Source organism: Schistocerca americana, chromosome 6 (assembly GCF_021461395.2).
Source record: "Schistocerca americana isolate TAMUIC-IGC-003095 chromosome 6, iqSchAmer2.1, whole genome shotgun sequence".
Taxonomy (NCBI): domain Eukaryota; kingdom Metazoa; phylum Arthropoda; class Insecta; order Orthoptera; family Acrididae; genus Schistocerca; species Schistocerca americana.
Window position 1 is genome coordinate 447,005,420 of NC_060124.1, and position 9,220 is coordinate 447,014,639.

The following is a 9,220-nucleotide window of genomic DNA, read 5'->3' on the forward strand; positions in this document are numbered from 1 at the left end:
CTTCAGACCTATCATTTGTGCTGCTGCCTTGTTGAGAAGTGTTGAGAAATTGGTTCACTCATCTTGAATGGTAAGTGGTGATCTGTATTAACCCTAGAAGTGTACACCAGCGTCACTCTGATCCTGAATTTTTTGTTTATTATTGTGTATGTTCCAATGTACATACACATCCCGCTGTCACCAACGTAAATGTAGCACTAAGTGAGACATAGTGTAGGACAGGTGTTAGAATTTTGAGACACTGTTGTTCAATTACACTACTGGCCATTATAATTGCTACACCACGAAGATGACGGGCTACAGGCGCGAAATTTAACCGACAGGAAGAAGATGCTGTGATATGCAAATGATTAGCTTTTCAGAGCATTCACACGAGTTTGGCGCCGGTGGCGACACCTACAATGTGCAGAAATGAGGAAAGTTTCCAACCGATTTCTCATACACAAACAGCAGTTCACCGGCATTGCCTGGTGAAACGTTGTTGTGATGCCTCTTGTGAGGAGGAGAAATGCGTACCATCACGTTTCCGAATTTGATAAAGGCCGGATTGTAGCCTATCGCGATTGCGGTTTATCGTATCGCGACATTGCTGCTCGCGTTGGTCGAGATACAATGACTGTTAGCCGAATATGGAATCGGTGGGTTCAGGAGGGTAATATGGAACGCCGTGCTGGATCCCAACGGCCTCGTATCACTAGCAGTCGAGATGACAGGCATCTTATCCGCATGGCTGTAACGGATCGTGCAGTCACGTCTCGATCCCTGAGTCAACTGATGGGGACGTTTGCAAGATAACAACCATCTGCACGAACAGTTCGACGACGTTTGCAGCAGCATGGACTATCAGCTCAGAGACCAAGGCTGCGGTTACCTTTGACACTGCATCACAGACAGGAGCGCCTGTGATGGTGTACTCAACGACGAACCTGGGTGCACGAATGGTAAAACGTCATTTTTTTGTATGAATCCAGGTTCTGTTTACAGCATCATGATGGTAGCATCCGTGTTTGGCGACATCGCGGTGAACGCACAGTGGAAGCGTGTATTCGTCATCGCCATACTGGCGTATCACCCCGCGTGATGGTATGGGGTGCCATTGGTTACACGTCTCGGTCACCTCTTGTTCGCATTGACGGCACTTTGGACAGTGTACGTTACATTTCAGATGTGTTACGACCCGTGGCTCTACCCTACATTCGATCCCTGCGAAACCCCACATTTCAACAGTATAATGCACGACCGCATGTTGCAGATCCTGAACGGGCCTTTCTGGATACAGAAAATGTTCGACTGCTGCCCTGGCCAGCACATTCAAAAATGGTTCAAATGGCTCTGAGCACTATGGGATTCAACTGCTGAGGTCATTAGTCCCCTAGAACTTAGAACTAGTTAAACCTAACTAACCTAAGGACATCACAAACATTCATGCCCGAGGCAGGATTCGAACCTGCGACCGTAGCGGTCTTGCGGTTCCAGACTGCAGCGCCTTTAACCGCACGGCCACTTCGGCCGGCTGGCCAGCACATTCTCCAGGTCTCTCACCTTTTGAAAACGTCTGGTGAATGGTGGCCGAGCAACTGGCTCGTCACAATACGCCAGTCACTACTCTTGATGAACTGTGGTATCGTGTTGAAGCTGCATGGGCAGCTGTACCTGGACACGCCATCCAAACTCTATTTGACTCAATGCTCAGGCGTATCAAGGCCGTTATTACGGCCAGAGGTGGTTGTTCTGGGTACTGATTTCTCAAGATCTATGCACCCAAATTGCGTGAGAATGTAATCACATGTCATTTCTAGTATAATATATTTGTCCAATGTATACCCGTTTATCATCTGCATTTCTTCTTAGTGTAGCAGTTTTAATGGCCAGTAGTGTAGTTTGACAGAAATATCTTTTGAAGGGTCACTGTGATCCTTGAGTACATTTGTGTAACTGTTGTGTTGCCGTGCGTGAAGTTCATTTGTGTGAAAATGGGACCTAGGAAAGACATTTTAGTAACGGAAAATGATATACGAGAAGAACTTTTAGAAACACTCAGTCATGAAAGTGACATAACGACTTTCGTAATGAGATTCTGAACCTCATGTTTCTGGAACACTTATGGACAATGGCGCAACTGATCAGTCTGCCGAATGTACAGAGAGCGACGGTAAAAATACAGTCGTCCACGGTAAGAATGGTCACTGTTGGAACACAATTGTATGTAATAGGACATACCTGCCGGATATCGATGACATTGTAGTCCATATTCCAAGAATGCGGAAATAATAGATAAAGGATTTATGAATAATTGAGAACACCTCAATATATTCGTGTAATATGTGCATTTCATTAAGTGAATAGCATGTTCACCTAATTGAACTGCAAATGAAGTCTTCAGATATGGACCACTTTCAAATTTCTTCATAGAAACGTGTCCATCACAGTTTTTACATGGTCTCGAATGTTGGAAGCATTAATACGAATATTGACTGAAAACGTAGATGAGAGAGGTGAAATAAAATGAGTTTCGAACATGATAGTCCAGTTTCATTATAAAATATTCTATTTTCTGGCATTGTCTCCAAAAAATAATTAGGAGTCGATGTGACCTTGGTGTACACTTCGAGTAACAATTTGAAACGTGTACACCACTAGGGCTAATTGCTTGAGAGAAGGTGAACTTCTTACTCAAGATCGCTTGTCGACTACCGATTGCGACAAGCAAGGCTACCATCTTTAGACCTGTAAATGCATTCATAAAATGTGAAATTAGAAGGAGATAATATTAAGTATATTAGCAGGTGTATTATAACAGCAAAACCATGTTACAACATACCACGATAAAAGGTCTTATTTGTCTCCTATAACAGTTGTACAAGTACCCTTTCTAAAAGGTTGCTAGGTATATGAGGGACGAGATGACCGAAAAATCGGCAAGTCAGGGCTAAAATCGTAATATAAAGTGTAATTCACCAGATGCTTGTGTTCCGTACCACGCCCTTAGTGTGTACTCCACTGTAGCCAGGACAGCGCTAGACTGGCAGTTGGCGACCGTTACTGGACGGAACACTGACAATTTGCACCGACAGGTGTCGCTAGTGCATTCACGTACGTCGTACTTAATATTATTCATGTGCTTCAATTACAGCGCGATTCCTGTCATGTGTAGATAAAAGGTTCGTACACATCTTTTCTAAAATTATTGTAAAATAATTATTATAACAGAAGCTAAAATTATATTTATTACGTTTACTTGCACAAGTGCGCCTATGCAGAAGTTGCTTCACAACTTCGTGCTATTTCCAAAATTGATACACTGTAAACTATTGCATGACACTGTTTTGTAATTTGTGAAAGTCTGCAGATATAATCGTAAAAGTATTAAAATTCTAAGAACTATAGAAATATCCAGGTGTTACAAGTTGGGCTTCCGTTGTGTCATTTGGATAGCAACTATAGTATCGCTTCTTGAAAAAACTAATGTAAATTACTTTATCGATCGGTGACTACAATGGAGCAGCTATACGTGCTCGGAGGATTGTAATTACTATTATCTCTGTATCGTAGTATATAAGCAATGATTTCATTGTCTTCTCTGTCTTCTTCTTTGTCTTCCATGCATGGATGGTTTTGATGTCGCATTTAGATTACGGTCTGTAAAGAATTATTTCTACTATATGTATTTAGAATTTCTGCTAAATATATATGTCAGTATTTAATGCAGTATGTGCTTTTGTTAGTAGCAAGAAAGTACCTTCCCTGTCCCCTTTGTTCAATTAATTATGTAACAAATGTTGCCTTGACCATTTGTAATTGTTGATGCGACGCCATTACTGTTAAAATTGAGCTATTTAATTCTGAAAATATTCAAAGTATTTAATCTCAGTAAATGTAAAATGGCGTCTCATTTTAGGCCAGAGGTACTGTTTTATTGAAAGGAATTATCTTACCCGTGTACGCTGCCATTGCACATAGGCAGCTATACTGGAGCATCAAGCCCCATAGAGCAATTTTTTGAATATTATATTAAATGTGCTTATCGCGTAAAATTAAAGTAAGTTAATTTTTTATCCATTGTGAGTAAGACGGATGTCTTCACGTTGGAATACGCATGATATATCTGCCCATAGCACCCTGAGAAAATTTTGCTGTGGGTTTTAATGAACGTAAAAGAAATTTTCTTTAATCAAACGTTTTCATTCCAAATTAACGGAACATTTTTTCTCTCTTTTCAAAAAAAGTGAGTTAAATGATACAGCCTACACTGATGATGATATCCTAAGCCATTGCCACGAATGAAATAATAAAATGATTACAGTGATTGTGGATAACACACTTAATTCACGTAGTAACAACGGCTAGGCGATGTGACCGCCCATATCAGTGTCACGATCTGTGACTACATTGCGTTCCAGGGGTCAACTACCGGAAAACCGCCTCACCATGCTGATATTAATGGACAGGCAACAGTCACTGAGTTGGTGACACGTTAACGAAGGAGGAATAATCATAAAAACTCTAGGTAGCGAAAAATAAAAAATAAAAAATTCGCTCGTAAGTCGAATGAAACCCCTACAGAATGCTCATTTACTATATTCTGTTCAGGGTGCAGTGTACAGTTCGGCTTTAGGAAAGGTAAACGCACCAGAGCGACAATACTGACGTTGCACTTGACAAGGGAAGAAGGACAGAAATAACAGCTCACGTTCATAGAATTTGTTAACTTACAATGGAAGGCAACGACATTTAGATCACGGATGTACTTCAAAGTATGTACACTTTCAGTAGTCCATTAGGAAAACTTAATGTGCAAGCAGTAAGGTGTACTACGAGGGCAGTTCAATAAGTAATGCAACACATTTTTTTTTCTGAAACAGGGGTTGTTTTATTCAGAATTGAAATACACCAGGTTATTCCCCAATCTTTTAGCTACACAACACTATTTTCAACGTAATCTCCATTCAATGCTACGGCCTTACGCCACCTTGAAATGAGGGCCTGTATGCCTGCACGGTACCATTCCACTGGTCGATGTCGGAGCCAACGTCGTACTGCATCAATAACTTCTTCATCATCCGCGTAGTGCCTCCCACGGATTGCGTCCTTCATTGGGCCAAACATATGGAAATCCGACGGTGCGAGATCGGGGCTGTAGGGTGCATGGGGAAGAACAGTCCACTGAAGTTTTGTGAGCTCCTCTCGGGTGCGAAGACTTGTGTGAGGTCTTGCGTTGTCGTGAAGAAGGAGAAGTTCGTTCAGATTTTTGTGCCTACAAACACGCTGAAGTCGTTTCTTCAATTTCTGAAGAGTAGCACAATACACTTCAGAGTTGATCGTTTGACCATGGGGAAGGACATCGAACAGAATAACCCCTTCAGCGTCCCAGAAGACTGTAACCATGACTTTACCGGCTGAGGGTATGGCTTTAAACTTTTTCTTGGTAGGGGAGTGGTTGTGGCGCCACTCCATTGATTGCCGTTTTGTTTCAGGTTCGCAATGATGAACCCATGTTTCATCGCCTGTAACAATCTTTGACAAGAAATTGTCACCCTCAGCCACATGACGAGCAAGCAATTCCGCACAGATGGCTCTCCTTTGCTCTTTATGTTGTTCGGTTAGACAACGAGGGACCCAGCGGGAACAAACCTTTGAATATCCTAACTGGTGAACAATTGTGACAGCACTACCAACAGAGATGTCAAGTTGAGCACTGAGTTGTTTGATGGTAATCCGTCGATCATCTCGAACGAGTCTGTTCGCACGCTCCGCCATTGCAGGAGTCACAGCTATGCACGGCCGGCCCGCACGCGGGAGATCAGTCAGTCTTGCTTGACCTTGCGGCGATGATGACACACGCTTTGCCCAACGACTCACCGTGCTTTTGTCCACTGCCAGATCACCGTAGACATTCTGCAAGCGCCTATGAATATCTGAGATGCCCTGGTTTTTCGCCAAAAGAAACTCGATCACTGCCCGTTGTTTGCAACGCACATCCGTTACAGACGCCATTTTAACAGCTCCGTACAGCGCTGCCACCTGTCGGAAGTCAATGAAACTATACGATACGAAGCGGGAATGTTTGAAAATATTCCACAAGAAATTTCCCGTTTTTTCAACCAAAATTGGCCGAGAAAAAAAATGTGTTGCATTACTTATTGAACTGCCCTCGTATTTAGTCAATTTCAAGAAAATCGAGAAGTTTTACGTGTCGAATATGCAACAGGGCTTTGCAACACTAAGCACGAGATGGCTGTGGTCAGGTGGTTAGGAATCGCTTTGGCGGTACGTACACTCTAATTAAAACGATATAGGGAAGAGCAGCATGGCCCCTGCGCAAGGGTGAAAAAAAAAGTTGTTAGAGTTCAAGCTTCGTAATCTCTAGGTCGCTGGATGCGGTCCTTCTCGTTTTATTTTTATTTTCTTAATGCATTTTTTGCAACACTGGTCACATTTCGAGTAAATGTCATCTGATAGGTAATGTAACGAAAAAATACCCGTGTATCTGCATGAACTTAAATTGCATTCGAATGGTATTTCGCTGTGTGCTAATTTTTACTATCGCAACAAATTTTTATGTCTATAACTATCGGCAAGTAAACGACCAAACACACAAAGTTTTCCAGAAAATGTGTGCATGTCGTGATCAGAGAAATTGTAATACCTGCAGTCGGTTACGTACGCGGCTGTGCTTTCCACTTCGGCGCTTTTACCTGCAGGCACAGGTTTCAGTGAAGAGTGGCAGACTTCGAAACCCCAAATCAAACATCGATAAATAAAAGTGTAAAGAATTTTATCGAATATCATTATAAATTACAATGTGCCCGAATATAAAGGCAATGTACAGATAAACAAACGTCGGATGGGCTTTCGAGACTACTTAGCGTACGTGCCAATTGTTTGCAAATCACAAAATATACATCATTACTGCAAAAATGGATGTGACCCTCGACTCTTCAGCAGCTGAAGATGATGAATGTTATCGTCAGTTAATAGATGCTTTCGTGCACTGCGAAGGTCTTCTTCAAGAAAAAGATCTAGAACGCAAATCACGACAGGCATACATTTTCGGGGAAGGTTATACGTTTCGTCGTTTACTTGTCGATTGTTATAAATGTAACAATAATTGTAATAATACAATTAATAAACAACCGAATAACATTGAAAACTCAATAAATGATCATGCATATGCATGTAAACTGCTGGACATTAAAATTGGCTGCACCAAGAAGAAATGCAGATGAAAAACGGATATTCATTGGACAAATATATTATACTAGAACTGGCATGTGATTACATTTTCACGCAATTTGGGTGCATAGATCCTGAGAAATCAGTACCCAGAACAACCACCTCTGGCCGTAATAACGGCCTTGATACGCCTGGGCATTGACTCAAACAGAGCTTGGATGGTGTGTACAGGTACAGCTGCCCATGCAGCTTCAACTCGATACCACAGTTCATCAAGAGTAGTGACTGGCGTATTGAGACGAGCCAGTTGCTCGGCCACCATTGACCAGACAAATTCAGTTGGTGATAGATCTGGATTTGTACGCCGGAACATCTGGACATGGAACTGAATCATCTGAAATAGGCCTTCGAAAAGAATGGGTACTCAAACAAAGAAATTAATAGAGTTTTAAGACCTAATTACAGCAGGCCAAAGAAGAAGGATGGTACACAGCAATGGAAGAACACGGTGTCTTTACCTTTCATTAGTAAAGTTACAGATCGAATCGGCAAAATTTTGCTGAAACATAAAGTGAATCCGGTGTTAAAACGTACCAGAAAAATAGGACAAGTACTTCGTTCTGTTAAAGACAGAAGGCCACCATTATCATCTAGAGGTGTGTATAAAATTCCGTGTACTTGTGGCAAGGTCTATATTGGTACTACGAAAAGAAGCGTGAATACGAGGGTAAAGGAGCATAAAAGTCTTTGCCGACTGGGAGAAATAGATAAATCGGCCACTACGGAACATGCACTTCAGTCAGGTGACCATGTAGTTGAGTTTTCTGAAACTACAGTTTTAAGTGCTACCACGAAATATTATCCACGACTGTATAGGGAGGCTATTGAAATTTATAAACATGAAGATAATTTTAATAGAAAAGAAGAGGCCTTGAAATTAAGCGAGATATGGACAGTGGCGTTACAGACTCGATAAGTGATTTTTATCTATGACACACTATTATCGATAGTTACATTTTATCCTTGACTAGTTTTCTCTCTGCTACCATGTGCAAGCTAGACCAGGCCCACTTTCCTCGGTATTTAGGCCGCTCTCCGACGCCTGACTCGTCAGTCGGCAGGACTCAGCAGGACCAGCCATACCTCTGAGGATGTCCAACGTAGTATTGGACGAAACGTTTGGAATAGAAGAATTTCATGGACCACGGCCATATAACCCGGAAGAATTATCAACAACAGTACCATCCGGTCGTGAAAGCCTTCATTGTGAAATTTATTTTTGTTCTGTAAAAATTTTACATTTTGGGACCAAGTACCTTACCGCTCCCTGTGTCATGCATTGCTCCACCCTTTCACCCTTTATTCCTTATAATCCAGGAACTTCTGTAGGGTAAGGCGGTACAATTTCGATGATTTCGGACAAATGCTATTGTAACTGGAAACTACTGAGGAAACAAATAATTCACATTATGGCACTTGTTCAAAATGCTTGAAACCAACCGTATCGAACATAACTAACAAAGTTCTGGGGAATAAGAGGAAATACAGGAGACGTAGAGGAGTAAGGATGTGGACGCCACCGATGGAAACAGCAATTAAAAGCAAGAAGATTTCAAGACCTATATGAATAATCCCACTAATGAAAAGTACAATGATTACAAAGAGAAAAGAAATAATGCCAAATACATCACTGGAAAAGCGCACATACAATCATAGCAACACTTTATTAGCAATACAGGGCATGATTTACAGGCGGACAAACTACCTCTCATTACGTGATGAAATCACTCAACAGACAAGAAAGTGATGAGATACCTATTAATAACTTAGGAGAGAACGAATAGGTAAGTCATTATAAAAAACTGTTATATGATGGCTCAAATGGTTCAAATGGCTCTGAGCACTGTGGGACTTAACATATGAGGTCATCAGTCCCCTAGAACTTAGAACTACTTAAACCTAACTAACCGAAGGACATCACACGCATCCATTTCCGAGGCAGGGTTCGAACCTGCGACCGTAGCAGTCTCGCGGTTACGGACTGAAG

The 9,220-nt window shown here is 41.7% G+C and overlaps 1 non-coding gene across 1 annotated transcript; it reads left to right on the plus strand.

Moving 5' to 3' along the window:
- Window positions 1-6,253: 6,253 nt before the first annotated feature.
- LOC124620915 lies at window positions 6,254-6,359 on the plus strand. The gene has a single exon (XR_006980422.1). It is a non-coding gene; the product is annotated as a U6 spliceosomal RNA (small nuclear RNA).
- Window positions 6,360-9,220: the final 2,861 nt, after the last annotated feature.